This window comes from Sebastes umbrosus, chromosome 22, assembly GCF_015220745.1.
Source record: "Sebastes umbrosus isolate fSebUmb1 chromosome 22, fSebUmb1.pri, whole genome shotgun sequence".
NCBI classification, from domain to species: Eukaryota; Metazoa; Chordata; class Actinopteri; order Perciformes; family Sebastidae; genus Sebastes; species Sebastes umbrosus.
Window position 1 is genome coordinate 16,858,255 of NC_051290.1, and position 27,978 is coordinate 16,886,232.

General features: G+C 40.9%; 1 protein-coding gene and 3 long non-coding RNA genes across 4 annotated transcripts in view; 1 reads left to right on the top strand and 3 right to left on the bottom strand.

Moving 5' to 3' along the window:
• LOC119481616 overlaps window positions 1–27,978 on the bottom strand; it is a 319,631-nt gene that overhangs the window by 223,163 nt on the left and 68,490 nt on the right. The gene's annotated exons all lie outside the window — the stretch shown is intronic.
• LOC119481609 (glucosidase 2 subunit beta-like) overlaps window positions 1–27,978 on the top strand; it is a 144,600-nt gene that overhangs the window by 66,628 nt on the left and 49,994 nt on the right. The window lies entirely within an intron of this gene.
• LOC119481618 lies at window positions 1,612–27,627 on the bottom strand. The gene is made up of 2 exons (XR_005205237.1): window positions 27,579–27,627; window positions 1,612–1,711 (listed from the first exon to the last, which is right to left on the bottom strand). It is a non-coding gene; the product is annotated as an uncharacterized LOC119481618 (long non-coding RNA).
• Window positions 18,186–25,020, bottom strand: LOC119481619. The gene is made up of 4 exons (XR_005205238.1): window positions 25,008–25,020; window positions 22,894–22,897; window positions 22,065–22,068; window positions 18,186–18,262 (listed from the first exon to the last, which is right to left on the bottom strand). It is a non-coding gene; the product is annotated as an uncharacterized LOC119481619 (long non-coding RNA).

Consider the following 27,978-nt stretch of genomic DNA (forward strand, 5'->3'; position numbering starts at 1 on the left):
GTACACACATGCGCACACAAAATAGTAATTTGCACCCACATTAGATAACCTCATCCACTGGATCAGACTTCTATTGCATTCCTTTATAGACTCATCTTGGGGAGTCCTCCTCCTCCTCCTCCTCCTCCTCCTCCTCCTCCTCTCCTCTCCTCCTCCACTACTTATCTTCCTATTTCTCCTCTCCACCTCCCTCTCTTTAACTATCTTGATTCTCTGCAGCTCCAGTCTCTTTAATCTCCACCTCCTCCCCTCCCAGGCTTTCTACCCCCATCTCCCACCGTCGAGCATGGCTGCCATCCCCTGTCCTTGGTGGCGGACATGGGCATGCATCATTATCAGGCCTGATTAACCATCCACGTAGTTGGCAGTCGGGGGGGCCCCACAAGGGGGCCAATGGCATGGTTTCTCCTACCGCCGAAAAACATGAATTTTGAGCAGCACTTTCTCACTCCGCCGCGGTCCCTCATGATCAGGGTTAATTCGTGGCAGCATGCGTGAATGTTGTAGAAAGAAGAGAGGAGGAAGAAAAGGAGGAGGAAAAGCTACCAAACAGTAGAGCTCTGCTTATCGCAGAAATGCAATATGATTTATTCAGGAATATGCAAATCCAACAATCACTCTGCCTTGTTTACCGAAGGGACCTGCTGATTCAGAGTCTGAAAGAGAGAGGGAGAGAGAGAACAATCCCAACCATAGACGCCAACATCCAGTGCATGCACTGAGGCAGCCACCAGCAACTAAATCTGTGGTTTTCCTTAGAATCAGGAAATGAAGGGTGTCGGACAATTTCTTGGTTGTTTCACAGCTTCAAAACCCTTTTAAATTTATTCTGCTGAGGCTGGATTGCTGATGTAAAGAGCGAAGGGTTATATGCAATACACGTCTTATCATATGTAAATACAGTACATCTCTTCCAATGCATTATATGGAGAATTTGGATTCATTAAATACCATTGTATAGCCCACAATGATTACGCATAAGGACTCTGATAGTTGGTATGGAAAGGGAACACCAATCATGGATTTGCGCATAATATGGCGAGGTATTGAACTTAAAATACTAATATCAAAAACTGTGAAGTGCCCAAAGCTGGGATCCAATGTTTACTTAGTCTTCAGTCAGATAGTTTCTAATTTAAATCAACATTGTGTCCATATTAGACTGGATTTCATTTCTGGAAAGTCCTTGTACAGCTGTTTGTGTTAGGGTTAGACATCATTTATCATTTAAAAAGGTTGACTTCTTTTGCTACTGTAATTGAAAACAGGGTTTTGAGATGAACTTGTTTATATTCCGCAAAGAAAGATATTAAAAAATATAATTATAGGGGGTTTTGGGTTAATGTGCCTATTAGGGATGGGAATACATCAGAGGCCAGAGGATACAATCTTAGTGTGTTTTTTTTTTTTTTTTTTAAACATTTTGTGATATGCTGAGTATTATATAAGACATATTTAGATATTTTGCGATTTATTACCTTTTTTCAACTGCAAATTATGCAGTTTTTATCGAATAAGATACAGTTTTCACTCTGTTCATCTCAGAGTTTTCATTAACATATCTTGAGGTCAGAGGGTCAAGGGACCCCTTTGAAAATGTAGTGTAACCTCGGAGCGTTATTTAGCATTCTTCCCAACAAGCTAACATGACATGGTTGGTACCAATCGGTTCCTTAGGCTTTGTAGTTTCATAAAATACCTGTATCTTCACCTTAGCTTTAAGACGTCCATCCTCTGAGGGACAGAATAGCGTCCGTCGGATTGTTAGGAGGTTAATAGTTTATATGATAAAAGAGCGTTACTCGACGTCTGTGTATCGATACAACATTGCCACACAAAATATCACAATACTATGCTGTATCGATTTTTTCCCCCCACTCCTAGTTCCTATGGTGCACTGTCTCTGTTTTCCCATTTAAAGAACCCATAGTACAAATAATGCCGAGGAACACTTTCAGTGTAACGGATCATGTCACCTGTAAACTTGTAAATACACTAATAGCAAGACTTAGTTCGAATTATGTCCACAAGAAATGGAACGATTAAATGTGCTTTCCATTTATACTTGACAGCCTACTTTATTATCATGTTACCTTTTCTTTAGTCATGTCCATTTGCATTATCATGTTCTCAGTCATCCCCGTCCACACTTACTGCTGAAAAGTATTTATTAAATCTATTTAACGATATCTACTTATAGGGATTCATTTTTTTTTGTCATTGTTTTGTAAATTACATTAACTTGTGGATACTTGTCTCACTTAATGTGCAAAAAAAACCCAAGGTGTTAGCCGATAAGAGTTTTTACCGTGCTTTAAAGGGATACAGGGAAATCTAATGATTGTTTGACTGCCATGTATGAATCCATATCTTTGAAGCAGTTTTCAGCACTAGTAGATAAGCTACTGTATTACTCTGCTGTTTGCCTAAAGTAAGAGGGTAAAGATTTTCTCTGGCCACAGGAGATCTGATATTCAATACACTGTAGCAAAATAGAAAGTGTGCTTAAAAAGATTAAGAAGGACAGCTATGTGCTGTGAATGAAATATAATATACCATGTGCAACCGTTGAATGTTAGTCGGACAGACTCGAGTTTGATCTGAAGCTTTTTAAGCCTCCACGCTGGAGATCATGTTTTCGGGTTGTTCGTCCATCCGTCCATCCGTCCATCTGTCCATCCGTCCATCCGACCGGTTCTCATCAACGCGATATCTCAGGAACGCCTGGAGTGAATTTCTTCAAATTTGGCATAGACATCGACTTGGATTCAAGGATGAATTGATTCGATTTTGGTGTTCAATGGTCACTGTGACCTCACGTCCATCCCATTGTTGTGAACGTGATATCTCAGGAACACCTTGAGCAAATTTCTTCAAATTTGGCAAAAACATCCACTTGGACTCAAGGATGAACTGATTAGGTGGTCAGATGTCATGGTGACCCCACAAAACACATATTTGGTGGTCATATGCTAATTAGGACAAATTCACAAAGTGTGTAATAAGATAAAATGATTAAATGATAACATTTTGGACAGACATGGATGTAAATTGTAACTTGACTGCTTGGTGGAGGCATACAGCCGTGAAGCGGTAATTCTAGTTTTCATTGGTAACTAAGAGGTGCACAGCCTTGCATGTCACATTCAATTTCTGCTCTTCATCTTCTTTGGGTTGTAGAAACGGGTATGAGTTGCAGCCATTTCCCGACTCTCTGCTGAGAGCCCAATTAGCGCTCTTTTATTGATTTCTCTGCACGCTATTGCATGTACTTTTCCAGGTGAGTCCCTACAGCTAGCGCGAGCGTATGGAAGACAACAATTATCCCTTCTAACAGAATCTCTGAGGCCACACAAAAGAGAGCAGAGCTCAGAAAATTGATCTCTTCAGGCTTGCGAGCCGTTGTGTGCATGAGCAGACAAAGGCACCCACAACTCGGTGATGTCTTAAAGCTACAATATGCAACTTTTTGATGTCAAATCCCTGTAATTACATTCTTCAAACTTTTTTTCCCCCCAAGTTATTCTCGCTCTAACATTGAGCGATGAGAGCTGGCCCGTAAATAAAACATAATACAACAGTTTATATCATACCACATCAATCTGGGTCTTTGTGACCATGTGCATATTATATGAAATTGCTTGAAATGGGCAATTTTGTGCTTTTTTTAGACATATACCATTTGCAGTGGCCGTGGTCGCGAGTTAGGTCATAGCTTTCAAGCACAGGAAGTCATGGCAACAACAATAATGGCAGAAAAAAGCAGTAAGATATGAAAAAAAAACCCTGTAAAAAACAGTTAAAACAGATTGACATTAACATTGTTTTTTATTGTAGTTTTCTTCAATGCATGTTTTGGGTTTTTAGATGTTGGTCATGATGTCCTCAGCTGGTTTAAAGTATACACCAAAAGCCAGATGAGTGGCATGCTTTTGGACATGAATTTGACAATTTGAGGCAAAGAAGATGGAGCTAGAATTATATTTCCTCTCCAAATGTTATAGTTTTTAAGATTGTCGCTTTAAATTGAGATATTAAAGGCATTTTGCCATATAGCCTAATGCTCAGTACAGCTCTAAATCATGCACAGAAAGCATTATTTGAGCTTTAAATTCCTACACTATTAGACCTTATTGGCTCCATCTTTACTTTACTTTATTGTAATTGTTACACAAAAAAAAAACCCTGAGAGGTATATTCATATTCTCCGAAGCTGTAATCTATGATGAGCAGAATGTTTTTCTTTCTCTTCAGTTTGGAAAATTGAGAGTGGGCAGTCTCTCTGTGTATTTTTTATGATTTTTAGATTTGTGAAAGCATTTTTTTTTAGCAGAGATTTATTTTCTTGCAATTTGAAATGCCCACAGACATACTTTATATTTATTTATATATATATATATATATATATATATATATATATATATATATATATATATATATATATATTTTTAAGCAGGAACTGCTGTCTAGGTTTTTCTGAGATCGTTCACAATCTTTAGAAGCAGCACTTTGAATTGTAAACAGACATGGATTCTTATTACTTATACATTTGAGAATCATATTTACTGATTTATGCCCTTAGATTTCCTACATATGCAATGTTATCGAGTTCTTGCGCCCGTTTGTCCCGCTAATAACCCGAGTTTCCTCTCCTTTCCTATCTTCATCCTGCATCTAAAATGGCTGGAAGATGTTTTCATTTTTCCTGTGAATGTATGTCATATCAACAATGTGATGCTAATCTGCTGGAGTCATACACCCTCCACCATGCTATTTTTTGCCACACACATGTTGCCTGAGAGGTCAGCAGCATAGCGGGGTTCTTACTGGGTTGAATTGCTTGGAGGCAGAAGTTAATTTCCAACTCAACAGAGATAAATGACTTTGCTTTGACCTCCCTAGCTCGCTGGCACAACAAAGACTTTTTCTAGGAGACAGAAAATATCTGTAATTTAAAAGCAGTTGTTTAGTATTTGCGGTATGAAATGATTGGATTTGTTAACAATGATTAGCCCGATTTGTCCGTTTGTTTTTCTGCTGAGCTCAGATAAAATGATACTTTTCTGTTTGTAGATATTTTACTTGGTTTTACACCAATGTAGCTCCATACAGGCAGCAGAAAGGCACTGAAGAACAAAGGAAAAAAAGCACATTTTATTGTAACAAGTAGTTAAATCTGATCATAGTGAATTCTGTTTAGCTAAATGTATTTAATATATCTTAACTAGGGTTACTTAGTACTTATCTTAATGCTAGTAAGCAGGTTAATACTCAATGTGTGCATAGTGCAGTGCAACATAGGAGCAAGTAATAGACAACTAGCAGTAGTAGATTATTAAATGGATTTGTGTATGTTAGGGAAATTAGTGGAATTAAGGGCCATGCACATCCATTGTTGTCAATGAAGGCGCGCTCCAACGCCGTCGCGGCGCTCAAGCGTTCCCAAGCGCCTATTTTTCGGGGCGTGATGGCTGCGCCCTGAGATAAAAATAGTTCAACTTTTGGAAAGCTGCACATGTCGTGACGAAGAGCAACCAATCACAGATATCTTTTCTTTCTTTCGTAAATATCCGTCTATGGTTAATATATGTAGGAGAAGTTAATCATTTTAGTGCATGGCTAACCAGAGCTTTGCCATCTGTCTAACGAACTATTTTACTGGCTTTACCCTTTTTGTCCGAGGACGTCACAACATCCGGTTGAAAGGTTGAGCCAAACTGACACAGAGAAATCAAGTGTAAAGCTACTGTGAGGGATTGGCGATGCTGGAAATCCATTTATCTTTGTTTTGACTTTCTTTAGTTGAGTTAGTGATGCTTTTACTGCTTAATTACCACAACTTCACCATTGCCATTGCAGCGCACAGGTGTTGGTTGCTTAGTAACGGCAAGCGCCACAGGAGCGCAATCTCCAAAGCACTTTGGATAAAAGGATGAAAGCGGAACGGCTGGCGTTTTCCACGCGTTTTTAGACGTGGCATGTGTACGGCCCCTTAGAGATAGTGTAAATGAAATCCTACCTGAATTGACTGTTTAAGAAACACCCCACAACCCTTAGTTACTGTTGCTACTAGTATTTAGCTTGCACTTGTTTTTAAAAACAAACAAAAAAAAACTTAACAATTTTAACAGTGGCAGATTTACCATACAGGTATCTGTGATGGAGACCGTCAATTTTTTTAGCTAGCTAACTAATTTACTAAGCTCCATGAGTTTTGAAAACGTCTACAACTGATTTCTAATGTTTCCAGCTGACTCAAATGTGCATTTGATGGCTACATACATGATGTCATGCTAGATGACTACATGTAACCTCACAAAGTAATGTAGTGTGAAATGCTACTTCGCCTTGGAAGTAACGTAAAGTTATTACTGTGCTCAACATGCATGTTATGTAGGAGCAGATAAACACAATTTTATTCATTCATTACACTTTTGCTCATGTGTTTTTGATTTTGGAAAGGCTAACAAAAAAGAGATACTATCCTCCAAATGATGCGATAAGTTGTGATTGGACATTGGCTCTTTGTGGGAGTGGTTTAGCAAATGAGCAGTTTGAAAAATGACTGAAATTGGAGTACTGCGGTGCAAGCAAAGTGACAAACCTGTGTGCACTCACTTTGATCTGTTCATTCAAAAATGTTCCGCTTACAAAATGGTCTGAGCTCCTGGTGCACAACACATCACTTATTAATAAGCCTGTAACATTGTTACGTTGATTATTCAATTGAGATGTTTTCCCAGGGCCTTTATATCAGAGGTTTATATGACATTTTAACATCATTTGGTATTCATACGTTTTTTTTTTCTCATAACAGCTGTCAGCATTTCTGCTCGGTGCGCTGTGTCTATCCAAACATGTTTGGGTACCTCGTAAGAGTGTAACTGTTAATACAAAGTTTAATTGACTTCACAGTTATTTACAATACTGTGAATACAGTCTGGTTATTGTTTAGTCTATAGTTTTACGAGGAGGAGTTCAGTGGCTTGTATACAAGTATTCTGAAACCTTTTCAGATTATCTGTCTCCATAAAGATATCCCCAATTTTATAATAATTGGTACTCCAGGTGTGTGCATAGCTTTGCTAAAGACATAGTCCTGCTTAGTAAACCAAGAGTTAGATGTTGGTTTGTATTGCTTAATATAGGCAATAAAGGAATTCAGAATATCAAATCATAGTTTTCTACAACTCAGAAGGTGGCTTTGTTACAAAACACAATAGAACATTCAGCACCACCAACGCCAAATTTAGATGCAATCTAGGGCGAAAATTACAGATTGAGTTCAATTTCTTTCAAGTCTTATTCCAGATATACTCAGCATATCCATTTTTTACAGTCTCAAAGCCGTTTTAAAAATATTTTTAGGCAGTCAAGTCTTGTCAGACACACATGGTGAAGCTGCACTGAAATGTTTAACGGCTCCCTAGTAAGAAAAATTAAGGACTAATAATAACTGTACCCAATTTTTGACCATTTGATAATTTTTGTCAGCTGGAGTTGAATTCTTTGTTCTACAGAAGCAGTTGCCAGTTTGGTAAGCCAGCCTTCCAGGTTGCAAGCGTAAACACAAGCTTTTTTTTACTGGTGGAAATAACATCTAAACCAGTAAATGTAAGATAGTAATCCTGCAAGAATTTCCCATTTTCACACCCTCAGTGGAATTACCCCTTTCAAACATAACCCTCATGGAGTATATTGTGAAAGCCTGTTATTTGATATGCTGCTCACCGTGGACTCCTGGATGTTCCTGGCTATATTTAACACAGAGGGTATACATGCTGTAAGTGACCATTATGCTCTCAATTATCACCGCGTGTTCTCCCCCACTGCCCACCATGCTACTTTTGCACTTATTAGGGGCATACTCGAGGCTCACCCACACAGTTCACCTTCAGCCCACATTCGGCAGGTAATGAGCTTGACGGAGGAGACGGCAATAGACACATTTCCCGCCAGAGATCATTAAGGGGTGACCCTGGCGAATGCAAGTGTGGTGGTTTTGTATTGATTTGTGCCTCTAAAATGGTTGCAATGGTCAAAAGGTCGACATTATTCAATTACTAATTGACCTCATTTCCTCTGGGCTCTTGTAACTTTGACTGTGCTGTATGATAGACGTCTGTTTTCTTTCTTTTAGATGTGATTTTATTGGATTAATTAAAAATACAGTACACAATGGAACGGCAATGGAAATAAGTCATGTTCTAGGCTAGGAGCAGTGAGCAACCTCTGGGTCTGAAAAGTGAAGCCAATGCAGAAGTGCCCTAAACTTGTATTCTTTCTAATAGCCAGCAGGGGGCGACTCCTCTGGTTGCAAAAAAGAAGTCAGATTGTATAGAAGTCTATGAGAAAATGAGCCTACTTCTCACTTGATTATTACCTCAGTAAACATTGTAACCATGACTTTATGGTCTCAATCACTCGTTTCAAATCTTTTGCAATACAGCATGATGATCATTTAGCAAATTATGGTCCCATTTAGAGTAAAATAGACGATAAAGCAGGGTATGCTTTAGGGTGCGGCAACCACGGCGTTGTCCGGTCTGGGTGTTGTCCACGTTTTCATCATACAACTTTAACCCTTTCACAGTGTGTTTTAAGTTCATGAAAGATAATTGTAACATTTTGGTCACCAAAAACCAACATGGCGACTGCCAAAAAATGCCAAACTCGAGGCTTCAAAACGACACTCCATAAACCAATGGGTGACGTCACGTTGACTATGCCCCCTTCTTCTATACAGTCTATGGCTAGGCGACAAGTAAGAGAAGGGAATGACATGTATAGGCTACTAACAACCCTTTTTTAAACTAATACATTTAATGAAAACATAAAAACATCAATATTATACAGTCATGAAAATCACAAATTTGGAAACCAGACCAAAGCTTAGAACTGTCCTGCAAAGCATGTTTCACTATCAGCATTCATTTTTTCAGCTGTTTTTTAAAAAACTTTTCAGGGAATGGGCAGATTTCATTTCGTTTAGGATCTCCTTCCACTCCTCCCCACCTGTGTAGAGAAATGTGCTTCTCCTTGCTTTACTTTTTAGATTGTGTTGTTTCAGGTTAGATACACTTGGATACACTAGCCCTTGTATTCAGGCCATGAGAGTCCCAAACCTACTGAAAATACCCAGTACTATGATCTGGACATAGACCTTGTAAATTTTTAAAGACCATTATTAGTTTTATCTCTTGAATTCTGCCTTCAACAGGGAGCCAATTCAATTCTTGAAAATGATTTGGGGCTAATATGCTTTCTTGGATGTGTTGAGCTCAGTTAGCAAAAGCATTGCAGAAAAACTGATGCCGTTAAGGCACCTATAGACTCTGCAATAGCAACAATCTTTCAAGTTCATTGCATGTCACATCGTGTGAGATGGGGCTATAATAAAGTCTCGGTCTCAATCTGTGTCAAACTGTACGATTTTCTATCACAGTGATATTCAGCTCGACGATCCAAGGCTTTCAAGTTCTGTTGCAATCCATCCTGGCAGCAGTCGACTGAAAGGCAGTTCAAGAAACTGAAATTCTGCTAAAGTCCCATGTTGCTTTGAAGAACTGGGCTATTGGCAGATACGTTTATCATTAGATGTGCCTGTCAGATTTTATTGGAACAAAAACTCATGCTTACTGAAGAATTAAAGAATTCAAGCACAGCACATCATGGAGACAGGCGTTTGCCAGCCTTGTAATGATACATAAAAAAACATAAGTTGTCTCCCACATTGGATTGGTGTTAATTGAAGGGTACATTTGGAGCTGGTGCTTTTCCACAGGCTTGGCTATGGATACATTGAGGAGACGCTGACCATACCGAGACAATGCACTCTCCTTTGTGCTGTCTTTGCTCGTCCTATGTTTGCTAAGATTATGTTCTCAGTTGTTTAAGTTGGTTTTCTATATTTTGCAAGAGCTGCAGTCTCCCGGTCTCAAGAGATGTGACGGTCGTTGATACACAGAAAGACTTTCACAAGGAAGCGTGAGAGCAGCAGAAATGCTCAGCCATGGGATTTACCTGTCAACTGCACTTAAGCACGCGGGATAACATACGCTAGACGCTGTGATGGTAAAATAAAGGCTGACATGCCTTTCCTGTGATCTCCGGTCACTGACTGCTTCATGTATGTCAGCGCCTCGGAGCTAAGTAGAAAATAAACCAGCATTAGTAGATGGTTGGATGGATGTCTGTGTTTCCAAGGCCTCGGTGTCTTCAAAATCATTTTCATGTCAGCTTGTCAGACAAACATTTGATATGTAAGCCAGCATGCAATGAAATACTCAGTTCTTTACTTGCTTCTTGCCTCTGCTTCGTAGTTTAATGGATTACTTTACGGTGTGGTAGGAGTGCAAATTAAATTATGTCTTGTAAAATTGCAGAGCTATAATTGACGACAAGATTTCAATAATGGTCTAAGTGTCTCTTTAAAGATGCAATGTCTAATGTCTAACAACATTCGCCAAACACATAGGTAGCAGCATTTCACCTCTACTACTGGGTCCATACTATTTAAATTTGTAAAGAAAATAAAAAAATAAATAATAAAAGCCAACTACTAACTAACAGCAGGACAAGAATACGAAAGATTCAACCAAGTAGTCTCCTGGTGTCGTGTAGGATGAAACGAGAACACCAGAAATAGATCTATTGCCAAGTAGGTTTTCACATACAAGGAATTCGCTTTGGTTTATTGGTGCATAACATAAACATAGTAAGATTAAATAAAATTAGAAACATAATTATAGACTAGAAGAAAATATTAAAAAAAAAATACTATAAAAATATGGACACTATATCTATATATAATAATCTAATATACAAGTCGTTTTCCTCATTTCTGCCACTTTGGATTTAATCCAATAAACTCTCAAAATGTACACGGACCCTGTAACTTCAACGTGATTGACAAGCCCTCGGGGCAGCTCTACTTCTTCGTTCTCTGGACTGAGAGCAGACTGGACGCTACAGTGACTCACTATCATCTCTCGAGGAACAAGACAAGATTGGCCGGGGCTAGCTGCATTCTCATTTCAGTAGACGTCTCTGCAACACAATACATATACAATAATACAATAACCTCTTCACATTCTGTTAATAATGTTCATTTTTTGATTGTTTTGACTTCTGGCCAGATCTTACACTTTGCCCCTTTTAAAGGAGAATTCACAGTTTCTCCCTGCAGTACATTACTCTTTTAATTCTGGACAATTGAAACCTTACCAAGTGATGAAAGATGTTTGCTAAAAACCAAAGTAAAAGGAACGGCATGCTTTGACTTTACTGAAAACCTCAACTATTGTGGAAGCTCCTCTGTCTCTCCATAGTTTCAGAGCAAAGTAAAAAATGAACAATGTCATCTAACCTAACAAGGAACAAAATGTAGCTCCGTATTAACATTTGAAATCTGCAGCTCCCAGCTCCGTTTCAGACTGCTGTGTCTGAAAGTACAGAGCAGAGTTTGGGGATTTAACTAAGCACAAGAACTCGGCTCAATTCCCAAAGCATCCTCCAACCACCCAACTGCACAGCACTTTTGGAAAATAGACACACAGGTAACTGATTTCTCCACTGACAATGCAACAGAAGAAAAGCTGGCTCTATCATTCCAACCATCTGGAAGTCTGGCTCAGACTTCAGGCTGATGTGTAACTTTTAATTGGAGAGACAGTGGTGGGAGGCAGAAGAGTAGGAAGGAATGATCCCAGTGGATAGACAGGCAGTGCCTGCTGCCAGATGGACAACCTGAGTTTGCTGGAGTGCACACCATTTAATTCCCAGGCCAGTGTGGTGTGTGTTGTATTTTACAAAGAGATGTTGGAGAGTCATAGTTTGGCCAAGGACATCTCAGATCCTGCAAAATGCTGCTATTTTCACAGGACAGAATTAGGCAAAGGAAAATGCTTACTGGATATTCTTTTGGAGGGTTTGACCGCAGACATTTTCCGTTTCATGAGATGACATGAGACGTCCTATGGATCCCAGTAGAATGTCAGTTGATTTGAATTAATGTCAGTGTTTGTAAGCTATCTAAGCTCGGTGATACAGCTAAAGAAAAGTTTGGAAATACGCTTATTTGCTATTTCAATCAAGTATGGAGCTGGAGTCAGGGCGCATTTAGCCTAGCTTAGCATAAAGACTGGAGGCAGGGGAAATGGCTAGCCTGGTTCCGTCCCAAGTTAAAAAATACGCCTACCAACACCTCTAGAGCTCACCAATTAATCATATTAGCCGTGTTTCCATTCATTTCTCAAGCAAATTTTAAGCAAACTTTTGTAATGTCGCAAAAAGAAATGCTGCGTTTCCATCAACTGATTTGGTGTGAAAAAATTAGGCTACACCGTAGTTTGGGAGAAGTTGGCACAATCGGCAATACATGACTGTAATACACCAGTAAACAGAGTAGGAGAAGACAACAAAACATCTATAACAACAGCTATCTACGATAAAAAAATATTGGAAAAATGGAGAGAGATCTTAAGGAATTTGTTTCAGTTGGGCAAGTTTTAATTATTCTTTCATGTTAGCTGGTATTGGCCATGTTTCGTGCTGTCCGGAGACAAAGACAAGCATTTGCCTGTTATGGGAATGTCCAAGAAGACGCCGACAGCAGAAACAGCCGATCAGTCACGGGAGTTAAATGTTCACTATTTCAGAACTTATCCGGCAAAGGCGTTTCCACAACTCACTCAGCGCATCAACTCTTTTTCCTCAAAGGCAAAAAACACCTCAAGCGAGAGGAAGTTTTATCGAATTTTGCCGTTTCCAGACAGCGATAATGCGACACGTCAAAATGCATATAAAATACGTTAATGGTAACGCGGCTAGTGAGGCTGCCGGGGTTTCATACCATTGTGCCTGTACAGACACCAAAACCAAAACTTGTACTCACAGCGTGCATTTGGCAACCTGCTTTTCCAACCTGCCTCGCTTTTACATTTCTGTTCATGTACACTTTAAATAAAAACAATACACTGTATAAGTAAGACCGCTTTGGAGATCTTGGTAGGGATATGTTGTTGCTTTGTACAGAGCCAGGCTAACTGTCTCCCCTGCTTCTAGTCTTTATGCTAAGCTAAACCAAACACATTCTGCCTCCAGCTCCATACATAAGGCACAGACAGGAGGGTGGTATCGATCTTTGTAACTCACTTGCGGAAAGAAAGCAGATAATAAAATTTCCCTAAATGTCAAACTGTTTCTTTTAAAACTTTAAATGTTAGCCGTCAGAATAGCCGTTAATACCGTCAGACATGTCAGTGGTGTGTGATTTGTTTTCACAGTCATACATTGTTTGCTCATCCTGCTGCTCTCCGCAGGGAATAAATAGACATGTATAATGCCCTTTAGGTTGCCAACAAGGTTGGGCCTGTTTCCAGTCTCACCAGTGTGATGTATTGTGAGAGCTTACAATAGATATTTCTATATTTCTTTTTTTTTTTCAGCGTGAGAAGATGTGGTGAAATTAAAAAGAAGCCCATGGCTACATCAGCTAGCTGCAGAGACGAATATATATAAACATTGTTTTATGTCTAAGGTCCCCACTTGTTGCAGTGGTTGCATTGCAATTTGTTTATAAGAGACAGAGAGAGGTGCACTGTAGGTTTGTTGATGCACTCGGTAGTAGATTTCTCCTCATTGTGAAACTGAATATAAACAAGCAGTTGTGCAGCAGTGGCTGTCGTTGCTTTTATTCATTTGGAATGAATAATCTGTGCTGTGTACGAGCTCCTACACAAAGTTGAAATGTTGAACTGGCAAATCTTGTGCAGGGCCACTGTGTTGTGCAGAGTTGTATTGTATCAACTTTCCCAGTATTTCAAGAACAATGTCTGTAGCGCCGGGCAGAATTAGATCTTCACAGACAGTGTGTGGTCTCGGTGTGGGCCATCTGATACGAGGCTATAAAGGAACCCTTCAGGGCTCGCTCAGGAATGGTTGCTTTTTTGCTTCAATGCAGTTTACTGTCTGTTTAGCTTGTCTCACCTTTCTGTTTGCTGCGGTGAAGCCATACTTCATTCAGGAAAATTCATATTTGTGAATCTTAGTGCTGACCTTTTGTGTGTGGTTTACAGCTGAGTCATGATGACCTTTTGTTATTGTTTTTTTTTTTTTTTTTTTTCTTACCGCTGTCTCTTTCTCTCTGCTCTCTCTTGCAAAGACGCATCTCATTCCGTAAATGTGCTGTCATGTCTTTGTTTGAGGGCGTGCCAAACGAATGTGTTACTTGGTGACATCACCACGTTACGGGAGAAAAAGCAGGACTTCAAGCGAGGCGTTTCAGGCAGTTCAGGAGCAGTGTTTCTGCGGGGGGAAAGTAACTCCTTTTGGTGTGGAACTTGGGCTTTTGTAACAGACCTTTTACATGCACAAAAATATATATATATCACACTAAAGGAAAGGGAAAAAAAGAATAATAGGTCCTCTTTAATTCACAAGAGATAAAGTTTAAATATATTACCATCTCACATGAGAGATACAGTATGTATATCATCTTAAATGCCCTGCCTTTTTCTGAGTTTCTCAGCGTAATATTTGTAATGTTTCAGGCAATGTTCACATTATAACCAATATAAAACTGTACTGTTTGATTTTTTTAAATTCATTGTCACATTAGCGCAAATTGGTATCTGATTTCTCTCCAGCCATGATTGTAGTCTCACTAGAACTCCAGAGTTGAAAGAAAATCCAAAGGCTGTGTAGGTGATACATGAATGATAAACAGTCAATTGTGGTTCAAGTAACTCAGTAACTGGCTCAAGAGTTTGGGAAAGGACGGTCCATGTTAAAATCTTAAATGTGTAAACTAATGCCTTCCTTGGGATTCACCCGCCTCCTTGGCCCCTCCCTCCCTTCCTCCATTCTCCAGCCTCTTCAGGCATGTGTATGTTTTTCTCCATTTCACACCGCTCTCACACTGCATATTCATTTATCACTACTATTGCCTTCCTCGTACCCCCCACCTATCCGCCCAACCTCAAACCCCTTGACGTGGGAATTCAATTTGTACTGTATGTTTCATTTCTACTCAGATTTAGATTTATTTCATGTTGGCTGCTTTTAATTAACTCTCTGGATATGCGACGAGAGGAGAAGGGGGGGTAGAAGAGAGAGTGAGAGAGAGACAGAGAGAGAGATAAAAACTCCTCACATCCGCCAATGAGTTACACCGGCAATCATTTACCACTTAGACAGTAGTGCAGAAGCCCCCCGTCCGTTGCCCTGGCAACCGGTGCCTTGGTGATTGATTCCTTGCCAGTGTGGCATCGCTGCGGGGAATAGAGCGCGTGAGCTTAGCGTGCTCGCTACATCTTTCTAATTAAAATGGGATTACAGAGTCATCGCCGTTGTATGTTCAAACAAATGCAAGGCTGTGAAGGAAATCAATTTTGGTAAATGTCAGGGCTGTTAAATACAACTATGGATAAACAAATGTAAGCATGCTCAATGTACTGATATGCACACTCTATGCACAGTATATGTGGAGATGTGCCTCCATGCCCTTTGCATGTCGGGGTTGCTGTAGCGATCGACAGCAACGGTGCATCCCTCCATCCAGGAGTCGAGCTTGATTGACAGCGCGTGAATCATGTTATGCAGCACAAATCACCAGACACAACAATTAGTCTGTTTGTTGCTGTGTGCTAATCAGAAAATATTCTTCAAATTGGAGCTTAATGTACATCTTAAATGAACAACGGTTTCTTAATGTAATTGGATTAGGCAAGTCAATCATATCTATGCAGTTTATGCTGTTGTCTTTCAGACTAGTGTGTGTGTTTTGAGGGGCTGAATATTCTCCCATGCACAGAGCTGAGACTTGATTACTTTACGTTTTACAGTGGCTGCTTCTACGTGCACCATGGGGATACTTTAGCACACCGATGTTGTATTTCAAAACATGATCTTACATACATATGAATGAGAAATTAGTGCATGATGCAGTAGATGGTATCACAGAGCCAGAGGAATAACAAGAAATGTAACCACAGAAATAGAATAGGAGTAGAACAGACATTCCCATTCTGTGGGTGCAATGGCCATTTTTATGTGTACCATTGCCATTGCGATTGTTGTAGCGGGCTAACTTCTATTAAAACTAAACCGACTTATGGCAAGTCGCGGACTCAGTGAGGTGAGGTTTTGCAATATCGACTAAAACAAGCAGTGGAGTGGTAACATTACGAAGCAGAGAGAGCCAGAGTAAATTAGTAAAATTTAACAACTAAATGCTTCATCATGTTCCGATACCATTTTTCCCTTCCCCGTACCGATTCCGATACCTGAACTTGCGGTATCAACCTCTGGAGGAGGACAAGCTACCTAGCTAACTAGCCAGCTATCAGTCTCCGGAGCTGCATCCGCTCTCTTCCTGGCGAGTCACGACCACATTGACGTGTATCGTCACCTTAACAACTAACAACAATGACCACGAAAAAGCAGTTCAATGTCCAGTCTAATCCTTTTCTTTTTCTATGAATGTAACGCAGTGTAGTAGCATTTAACAAATGGTGCTGCAGAACCAATGGGTCCATTTTAATTCCATATAATAACTCTACTAGTTTACTATTCTGGTTAGTCTAGTGCCACCTTTACTTTTCTTTATAACCAACCAGGATTTACTACATAGTTACAGTATATCTATAGTGGTCTGCCGGCCTGGTAACATACTGCGCAAGACCAATGAAACAAGCTTTTTAAAGTGCCATTCTTCAAGATAATTGTGTACTTGAGCCGCATTCTTAAGTCTCTTGAAACCAACAACCACCCCAGAGTGGCCCTAGAATGCCTATAAGCATAAAGGAGCAGAAGAGAGCATATAAGTGAGCAAAGCCACAAAGAGGTGTGACGTACAGAGCAAAAGAAAAACGAGGTCTAGCACTCGGTTTTTCAGATTTCAATCACTACAACGCAGTTAGCAAGGTGTAACGTAGTGCCTTGGGCCTGTTCCCAAGCGGAGCTCTTTGGCACTGGCTGTGTGGGATGTGTCATTACAGCAAAGGTAATAATAGACATGGGAATTTATAATGTGACGCTTTTTACGCGCCTATGAAAGAGCGCCTGAAAGCCTCATAGTCCTGGCAGAAAAAAAGGGAAAAATTCACGTTTGGTTGTAAACAATGAAAAGCCTATTATTGGCTGATATGTCATGTGACTGAAACATGCATTAAATCTCTCATGAAGGACCTCGGGAATGGAACGCACTTCAATTTCACCAGTATAGAAATGCGAAACGGGTCTACCTGCGGACCACGAGTCCCACGTACCTCTACTATATCACCGCATGACGCAGAGGTTTTTACTGGCTCTCTGCGGGTAACACACTACTCTCTGAAATGAAAGTACAGTTACAGCCTTATGAAACTGAGTGCCCAGATCAGGCATAAATCACATTCAATCTTTACTTAGTATGGATGCCAGGTATGTGTGCTCAGCAAGCATGCTAACATGTTTTTTTTTTTTCTTCTTTGTGCTGTGAAAGAAATATGAGAACACGAGGCATCATGAATTTTTTCCTTGCCCTTTTAAATTGTGTAAATTGAAAGCATGTCTATTTGTATGAATACCATTCAGCACGTCATCGGCTTGATTCAGTGGAGTTCATGCATGCACATGGCTCTGATTAACATACAGACTTTATTTTAATGCAAATCAGCAGGAATAAATGAAGGTGTAGCTGTAGTTGCAGGTTATCGTTACCATGTCAGGCAAAGGTCTTTATACTGTCAAAAAGTAGTATTTTCTATACTTATAAACAGCCATGCTAGTGCTGTAGCTCTCGGAATGGCAATATCAGTCCATCAGTCCATCATTTTGGTCCAATACTGGAGGAATTGCAGTGAAATTTGGTACTATTTGGGACTATTCATTTAGCACCAAAACAGATCAGAGTTTTCACTTATCCAGTGAAATATCTCAACATCTAATAGATGGATTCCCACAACATTTTATTCAGACATTCATGTTCATGGTGGATGGTAATAACTTTAACAATCCCTTAACTTTTCATCATCATTAGGTCCATTTATTTTTGGGAAAATGTGTCCAATACTTGGTTTAGCTACTTCCTTTCAGCATGTTAGAATCGTCATTGTGAGCAGGTTAGCATGTTGAGGCCAAAGCATCGCTGGGCCTAAGTACAGCCTCACAGAGCTGCTAGCGTGGCTGTAGACTCTAAAGGCCTTAACATACCGGGGGCGTGACGAGTAAACGACACGGAAATGTGAAATACTCGCTTGCGAATATTATATGTCTGGGGCTTTTATTGTGAAAGGTAAGAACGAAAGGAGTGGATCTGGTCCGCGCTGCTTTTGTCAAAGTTGAAAGGAGTAATAAAGTTTGCCGTCTTGGTTCGGACTAAGGAGCCTCCGTGTTGTTGTTTCATAAATATAGGCGTAACTCAACCTGTTCTGCACAACGTGAATGCTTGATGCCTTTATTTGTGGTGCGAAAGCTCAGACAATTGACCTCGTCCTGAAAAAAAATGGCATCGCTTTTTAGCCGCATAATACTAGAAAGTAGTCATGACAAAAACAAGCTTTGTGTAACAGCCTTTTGTATTGTTACGCCTGGGATTTCTGACCATCAAAAGACATTGTAATACTATACTGTGAGTGGTTACGTTACACTATGAATTGTCTTTTTGCCAAAAACCTTTACTCCAAACAGTTTAAAAATAAGGAAATGTTTGCGTGTTCTGTGTAGCCATGTCTGCTGTTTACACAACTCTCTGATGATTTCTCCAATTGGCTCAACTGGATGAAGGAGGAGGGGGATGGCGAACCATTTTTTTTCTCCTTTCCCTTTTTGGGGTGTGTGTTAAAAATCACACATACGTGTGCGCGATACAGCGTCGAGTTCCGCTCTCCTCTCGAGCGGAGAAGAAAACCATCTGGGATTGTTGTTTGTGTTAAGCAAAGTGCAACGGGTTTTCCTCTCTCTCATTCACACAGGCGCCTGGCATCGTGCAGGGACTAATGTGGAATCTAAATCTGGACCTTGTTGATAGAAAATGGCAGGTCACGCTGTTTGGCATGTGACTCTCACAAACCCCAGTGCAGCCAATGGTGCTAATAGATAATTGCTAGCCTAATAGGAGATGACATGTTGTATGATGTTGCACTCAGAGCCAGTGACTCGGCCTCGATCTTTATTGTAAATACAAGCTCCGTATTTTTCTTCTATTTCAGGTGGAGGCATTGAGTAATGTTTGAACTGATTTTAATTTGTCTTTTTGTTCATTTATCTTAATTTTATGATAAAATATTCCTTTACTTATGCACTTTTGCTCAGCTAATAAAATGTCACTTCATTTTTGAAATTATTCATGATAAGACAAACAAAGGTTTTATGATACTTTTAATAAGAATAGACCTGCCACTAGCTGCAACAACATGTCTTCATTTACATTACACTGCATACAAATCAATTCATCACATGAAAAGCAAAGCTTTCTTGCCTCCTCTCGTGAACTTTTGTTCGTGGATTGCAACAATTTGCGTGCAGAGCTCGCCCGTCTCTTGCGCCCTCTCACACACTCATCATAACCGTTCGCCGTGGACTCACACCCTCCCCCCTTCGCCTCTTACTCATCCTACTGATTGGAGTTGTCAGGAGTCAGAGGGTCACAGTAGAGGATGTCAATAGGCCTCATTCACAGACGCAGAGAAGCACACACAAAAACACACACACAGTGAAGCAATAAAGGAGAGAAGCAGACAAAATGACAGACAGACAGTAATACAGTCCTATCTTAAGTGTGTGTAAACACACCCCACAATCACCCCCAACACGTCAACAGCTGTGCATCAGCTCGCTCTCCCACTCACCGCAGCCACGCGCGGCGACGCCGGCGTAGAGCATTCAATTTATATTCATTATTCACCAGTCAACTGCCTTGATTTCAGTGATTGGATATACCCTCTAGCACCTACTGGCTCCTCCCTCGCCTGCCTCAGTCCCATGGGAAGGCTCAATGTCTCCCCTCAGCTCCGAGAGTGGATAGCTGTGTGAGTGTGTGTCTTTTATGTATGTCAAATGGTGCTGGGTGTGTGGCAGTAATAAGGCTTTTGGGGTATGAGTAAGAGAGCAGCTGGATTTGATCAGGACTTATCCTAAAAGAAAAAGAAAAAGAGGCAGGGAAAAAGGCTGCAGAAAAGTTCAAAGCTATTTTTTTTTTTTACACAACATTTGAGATTCAGACTTGTACGTTACTTTCTACTAGGGATGCAAAATATAGATCAGGCCTGATAAATTTCACTTTCGCTAAGTCTTTCCGCCTTTCCGATCCCCATCATACCTCCCAGGTCTATTACAAACGGCTTCCGGTGTCTGGTGAAACCACCAACACGCAGTCTCAGTATCAACATGCTCATCAGAAACAATCAAGCGCGGCCGAGCCCATCTGAGAAGTAAAGGAGACGTTTGTTTGACGAGACATTGGCTCGGCTATCTTTATCTCCGACCATAAGCGCAGACAACCACACGCAGAAGCTCACAGGCAGTTTGCGCTCAAATTGTTTTGGGCACCTGTCACCCTCTATTATAATTAGCAAGTGGACGTCTAAATAATTGCCATCAGGCTGCGGCTGCTGTATCAGTGTTGGTCGCCAGAGCCCCGTCCCCTCGCCTTTTAGTTCTAGTTTTATTTAAAGGGCCGGCGCGCCTTCACAAAGCAGTGCCCTCAGCAAAGTCTTAAGCTGTGTGTTCAGTCGGCGACAGCATCTGGAGCGCTGAAAATAATTAACTGACACAAGAGGGTTTGGTGTTGGCTTCACCATTTGTTTTGTCCACACTTGTCCCTGACACACACACATATGCGCGCACATACAGGCAGCTTTTGATCATAATTGTGACACTGCCAGGAGAGAGGGAGGTAACGCGCTCATCCCAGTAGGGACTGGGGATGGTTGTAAAAGTAAATGAGGCAGATGGGTCTGTCTTGAAATGTAGTGTGAAAAAAAATTAAAGGGCTCCTTTGAGGAATAAAGACAGAATAGTTAAGTTGAAGGACTTGTTAAGTTGAAGGACTGTGCTGGCACAGCTAGAGTAGGAATAATGTAGAATAAAAGTACAGTAATTCTGTGAATCTGTATGATTGTACAAACCTGCAAGTTGATGTTTTCACAGAAAAGTCCAACAATGTATGGCCCAAAGTAGGGCTGCACAATTAATCGAATATTAATCGCGATTAGATTTTGGCTTCCCACATTGAAATAAACATGACCGACTGCGATATTGACATTCAAAATGCTCCGCTCATAGAAAACTCTGATGCATAAATCAAGCGCTTCCTAAACTAACAACCCTGTTCAACTTCCTAACACTACCTCTAAGCTTATAATATAAAAAATTAGAACTACTAATGCCAAGAATTTTTTAATCAAAGCACATATTTAAATAAAAATACAATAATTTATTTCCTAATCATTTGATTTGTGTGTTTTAATGCAAATAACCACTACAGATGACAATAACAAAGGATAACATTTAGAATTTTTGAGGGTTGAAATGAAGGACGACATGGAGGTGAAAACAGCGCTCTGTTTATTTAAATGAGAAATTGCGATACAAATATTTTGTCCCTAAAATCTATGAATAATCGTGATAAATAATCTCTGATCTCAGTATTGATCAAAATAATCGGGATTATCATTTTGGCCATAATCATGCAGCCCTAGCCCAAAGTAAAAGCATCACGCAAAACACCCAATTCTGCTTCAACTGTATGGAGGTTTGTCTGTTGGTTGAAATCCAGGTTGCAGCACCATCATCCTCTCATTGAGTGAGTGTGTCTCCCGAACCGAGCTTGCTGCTATAAAGAGCTCCGCTCCGGGGCCGGTGAGAGCTATCCCGGAGTGTATCGCCAGCCGTAGCGTGACGACTTGACTCACACTTGTCGTCCCTCCCCTCTCCCTCTCCCTCTTTCCCCCCGATTAGACTGATGCAGTGTGGAGATGTATGTCAGGACCACACACGCATACCACACACACATATATTATATATAACTATATATAGCATCTTCACAAAGAGCTGTTGCCTGCGGGTAGACCATAGGTCACCAGGCTTGTCTCCACCAACCCCCCTCCTTCAGGGTCATTGAAGCTGGTCGAGGTCACTGCTGCTCAGCAGCGCCCTCGCTGAGTTGATAGCGGCGCTGCTTAGTTTAGCCAGTCAATGACGGCCTGACACTAATGCTAACACACACGCATTCCGTCCTCCTTTACCCTCCCCCCTTTACTCTCTGTTGTTCTACAAGCTATCTCTCTCGTACTCGTAGCCTTTTTTGTTATCTCACCGCACAGTTGTATGTGTCAGCATGTCTGTGTTTGTGTGTGTGTGCACGTTTGTCTCTCTCTCGCTCGCCTTCTAATTCTCTAATTTGTCTGACATGTCCTGGAATTTGAAGCGACATTAGCATAGCAAGGCTTAAAGTGCAGCGGTGTCTACAGACATCACTTCCTGTGCAGAAACGGGACAGGATGGAGTTCTTCTGTTAGTGTCTCCTGAAACAACCAATGTCACTTCTACTAACCACCTATTATGATCTAGGCGCATGTTTTTCAGGCCCTCTGTTCAGATGTGGTGTAAAATGAGACTTCTCTATAGTGGCATTGTTGTGTTAGGGTAGTTGCAGTTCAGCGAGTTTCCCAGCCCAGCCTTTTTTTCCTGTGTGGTCTATTTTTCCTAGCTGCCTGCTCAGCAAGCGCTCTCCGTGGTGCTGACTTAGAAGGGGGCAAACTGGTGCTGTCCATGGTGCTATCATCACTGGTCTTATTTCACTTGGTCCTTTGCTGAGCTACAGCTGACTGTGTTAGCTTTCTCCGGCTCTGTCCTTTTGTGCCACCTCATCTGTTTCTTGCAGAGCGCGGCGCCATCCGCAGTGCTAACGCTGCTGGTTCGGGCCAACGACGCAGCCCGAGCTGCCCAGTAACCACTAAACTGCAAGCAGAGCCACAGATTAGAAGCAACTAACTGCCACTCTGGATCCATTTTTTTCCTGAATCCTCCGGAGCAACCTTTTTTTTCATCCCCCCATCTCATTTCCTGCCAGTTAAATGTGTATCAGGAAGCAGATTTGTCATTGCTCTAGTTTATAGTCTATCTTTGTGCGGGCGCAGTGGCATTTTCCTGAGGTGCAGTGGGAATTTTCCCCATTCAGTATTTTGGTGAATCACTGCCGGCGCTGCAATAGGGGGGAGTGTCACTGGCCGTCTAGTGGCACCCTGCAATTTGCGTTGACCACATTTTGCACCGTCTGCTGCCTGTCTGCTCTGAGAAGGTCTGGAGTCCCGAACTCTTCTATGCCTTTTCTTCACTTTAATTGGTTGAAGTGCAGTTTAGAGACTTCTTTAACCTTTTCCACTCCACACCCTCTTTTTCGTAGACTAATTTTTGTCTTTTTTAGGAGGGTACAGGGGGTCTTTTGGGGGAGATAGCAGGTCATCAGTAGATACATAGAAGTGGTGTACATCATCTGAAAGCTGTGAACCTGAAGATGAATTGATGAGATGCAGCTCAGCACTGTGTCAAGTTGTTCTAGTCATAAAATAGAAATTAAAAGATAATTTATTAATTAATAATTAAATTAAGATAAATTGAGGTGTTTTTGGACTTTGAACATTGTTATGGAAGTATATGATGGCCATCCCCATGCTCACTTATGTTTCATAAGTTATTGCAGCAATTTTTGTGTTGATACCATATGTTACACAGATTTGGTGCTATATTTAACAATTTTTTACCACTCAAGAATTGATAAAAAATTATTATAATCCCTCCAGAATACCACATAAAGACACCAAGATCTTGAGAAACACCATAGAAAAAGACATGCTGTGATTTGGCATCTAACACTTTTGACATTTGGAGATTTCTGCAAGAATTGCATTTTTTGGCGATTGCATGGTGAGCACTTCTGTTCTAGAAACTGCTCAGAAACCCCCTTATTGTCCATATACCTTGGAAAGCCATACATCCTCTGAATTGCATAGTACTCTAGTTTTATATGATACCAGTACCTTCACTCTAGCTCTATAACTAAGACTGCTACAGCCTCTGAGAGACAGTAAAGTCGGCCGAGGGTGCCGGCGCCCTCGAGGAGTGGAAGAGGTTAATTCATAATTTAATTTACATTATCCCCATTTAACCATGTGACATCTCTATTTGGACAGAATTGTTTTTTTTCCAATAATGCCTGGAAGCAAGAGTTACGATTAATATCTGATTCTTCTGTTATCATAAGTAAACATAGTCTTCAGTGTTGCTTACAAACACCTATTGGGCATATGAATCAAAGGACGTGCCGGGTTTTTCAGAAGAAACCGCTTAGGTGAGGTTGTAAGCCAGGTCTCGTCTTGTGATCATTTTAGTTAGTCGATGATGACCGAAATATTCAGCCTGTTCTCATTCCCAGGGTGTTAAATACCGACGATTTGCCACGGCCATCGGCATTTGATACCAACGCACAAGGCACTCTTTAGCGCTGGTATGAGAGCCAGCTTTCCTTTAACTCCAATGTAAACCTAACCGCAGCAACAGTAAGCGCTCAGGGACAGTGCTGTGATGATGTAGTTTAAAGAGCGAAAGAGACATACACAGCGGGAGGGATGGGTGATGGATAGGTCCAACAACACAGGGCTTTCATCAATGAGACCGCTGTTCATGTCACATGTGTTAAGTTTCAATTTCACATTACATTCAGCTGTTTTTACATGTCCTTTATTCACGTCAAGGCGCATTTTTCACTGTAAAAATGTCGTCATTTTAAGCCCAACCATGTTCTTTTTTCCTAAACCTGACAGAGTGGTTTTGTTGCTTAAACTTAAGTTAGTGTTTTTGTTTAATTCACGACATTAAGCACGTATTTACTGTGACTGAAAAGTGACGCCAAGGGGTCTGACAAAGCGTCAGAATGTGACGAGTTGGGATGAGAACATGTTGAAATAATACACTCATTAGATATCTGGCATTTGCCACCTCCGCTATAAAACACTGCGGTAAACCCCAACGTGACCTAAACCAAAAGCCATACGCTTAGAGCTAACTTATGTATATCTTGCGTGGTAAAGCCTAAGTATGACTGTAGATCAAAGCTAGAACCTGCAAGCATTTGCACACAGCTTTATGACTCAAACTGTGTCATCCACGGGGCGAAGCGTAGTTACAGCTGTGCAGTCCAGGGTGTTATTTTTGTCATGCAACTTGCCTAGATGTTGCTGCATTAAGTAGCATAAACAAATTATCTGTGTACGTATGGGTTGTGTGAAGGAGGGTTCACTTTGATCTAATGTAGTGAGGTTGCATCTAAAGATATGAGGGCATGTCTAAGAATAGTAAACTTCCAAGGACTGAACAGTTCTGTAAGATTAGGTATTTTGAAGTGTAGCATGTCATAATTACATCTACTCTTCTTAAACATTACTATTACTCTGGTATAATGCTCTCTATGCCCCTACTAAACTTCATTTGGTTTCTTATTTAACAAGATACTTCACTTAGAAATGCTGGCATGACAGCTCGCTACATAAATTGCACTCCTACACCTCCGTCTCCCACATACAGATGCTTCAACGTGTCCCTCAGTTCACATCGGGTTGACCGGGGAGCTTTTCTAAGACAACGCATCTCTGCACTCAACAAATGAATTGGCATGTGATGTGAGGCGGCGTAAGAGAGCGCGGGGGATCGGCGCTCCGGCAGGGTTACAAACCTTGGCAAGGGCTGATGTTAATTAAAGGCTCTGTTCAGCACTTTCCAAATTAGATGTGAAATGTTAAGCAGGAGGGGTTTGCCATTAACGTGGTGCTCGGCGAGACCTCTCGACCCCCCGGCCGAGGGCGTCGCGTCCTTGAAACATAATTGTGCTCACCTTGAGTGCTAGTTCGACAGAAGGAGCAGAGGAAGAGTCAAGAGAGGAGCAGGGCGGGAAAGAGGACCGAGCTTCCCTTTTGCTATAGAATGAGCTACTAGCACATTCCATTAAGCTGTCTAGAGGTTGAAACGATTTGCCTCTCACCCTCTCTCACCCTTGTTCGTGTGTTTTGATAGCCACAGGAGGAATGTATTGGATTGCAACCATTTGAGGGATACACCAAATTAGCCCGTTTTCACTTATCAAATGTTGGAAGTCTGATTTTGAGCGGCTGCCAGCTTTCTGTGTCTCATGTTGTCTGAAATAGATTTTTTCCTCTCCAAGCTCCTGAAGCTAACCGTGTTTGGCACCATACCAAGATGATCCCAGATAAAGATATTTTATGAGATGGTGCAGACGAGTACTCTCCAGTGTGCAGCCCCAGTTATGTCGAGAGCTCTCTTTTGTCTGCGCGCACTTGTCCATCACACATTTTCTCCATTTCCTGCATCTCCTTGTGTGCACGTCACGTGACTACTTGAGTACACATTCAATCATTTGTTGTTTATTTTTAAACACGTACTCCTTTAGAAGCGGTGCAAATCGATGCTCCTCATCCTAACATCTACATTTAGGCAAGCAAAAATGATAAACTTGTCAAAAACTCATGTGCAAGCGAACGAATAACCTGTCATTACCACATCCTGACTGTTCCTGCAGCTGCGCAGCCACCTATCGAGCGCGCTCCCACAGCAGACGGTTATCATCACTCGCAAAACCATCAAAAGGGGAGCATGTTGATTTGTACATGAGAGTTGCATCCTTCCTGCTATTACAGTATGTTGCAAGATGACAGAGTTACCCCGGAAGGGGACCAAGTCATGAGCAGAGGAGACACAGAAGTAGGTCAGCTCCTAGGCGTTTGTTACATCATACATATTCATAAACAGCACCCAGTTGTTGCAGAGTGAACTCACTCCACGCAGACTGTTTATTCTGTTCATTGGGCCCCCTCTTCTCTGTTAAAATGTTAAACAGTGATTACGCATCACGATGATAATACGAGCAATTGACTCCGACTGCTGCATTTAGATGCATTTTACCGCTATTACATGAACAGTGTACTGTTTGTAATCACATATTAACACCTCTCCATCGCAGTAGGTCACGCAGTAAATTGTGTCTAAAACATCAGCAATCCTACATTTGCATAGAAAAAGTTAGGACAGTACATTATTTAAAGGAATAGTGTGACATTTTGAGACAGGGAGTTATGTGCCAGACTATATCTTGGCCAGGAGCAGTGGGCAACTCCGGGGTCTGAGAAGTGAAGCCAATGCAGAAGTGCCTTAAACTTGCATTCTTTCTAATAGCCAGCAGGGGGCGGCTCCTCTGGTTGCTAAAAGAAGTCTGATTGTATTGAAGTCTATGAGAAAATGAGCCTACTTCTCACTTGATTTATTACCTCAGTAAACATTGTAAACATGAGTTTATGGTCTCAATCGCTAGTTTCAAATCTTCTTAAATACAGCATGATGTTCATTTAGTAAATTATGGTCCCATTTAGAGTAAAATAGATGAAAATAGTTTTCATTCACATATCTTGAGGTGAGAGGTCAAGGGACCACTTTGAAAATGGCCACGCCAGTTTTCCTTGACAAAATGATGCGTTATTTAATGTTCTTCCCGTCAAGACAACATGACATGATACCAGTATTTTCACTCTAGCTTTAAGACTGAGCTACAACCCCTGAGAGACAGAAGAGCCACCGAGCCTGCCGGAGGGCCGTCAGATTGTTAAGAGGTTAATAGTATATATGACAAAAGAACGATACTCGACGTGCGTGTATCGATACAATATTGCCGCGCAAAATATTGCAATACTATACTGTATTGATTTTTCTCCCACCTCAAAATACCATACCATCTGTAATTTTTTTTTATTAATACAATTATTATTTAGTCCGTAAAATGTCAGAAAACAGCGAAAAATGTCCATCACAGTTTCCCCGAACCCAAGATGGCATCTTCAAGTTGCTTGTTTTGTTCTGTAACAAGAGTCCAGAATCCAATAATATTCACTTAACGTTATAAAAAAGAGAAAAGTAGCAAATCTAAACATT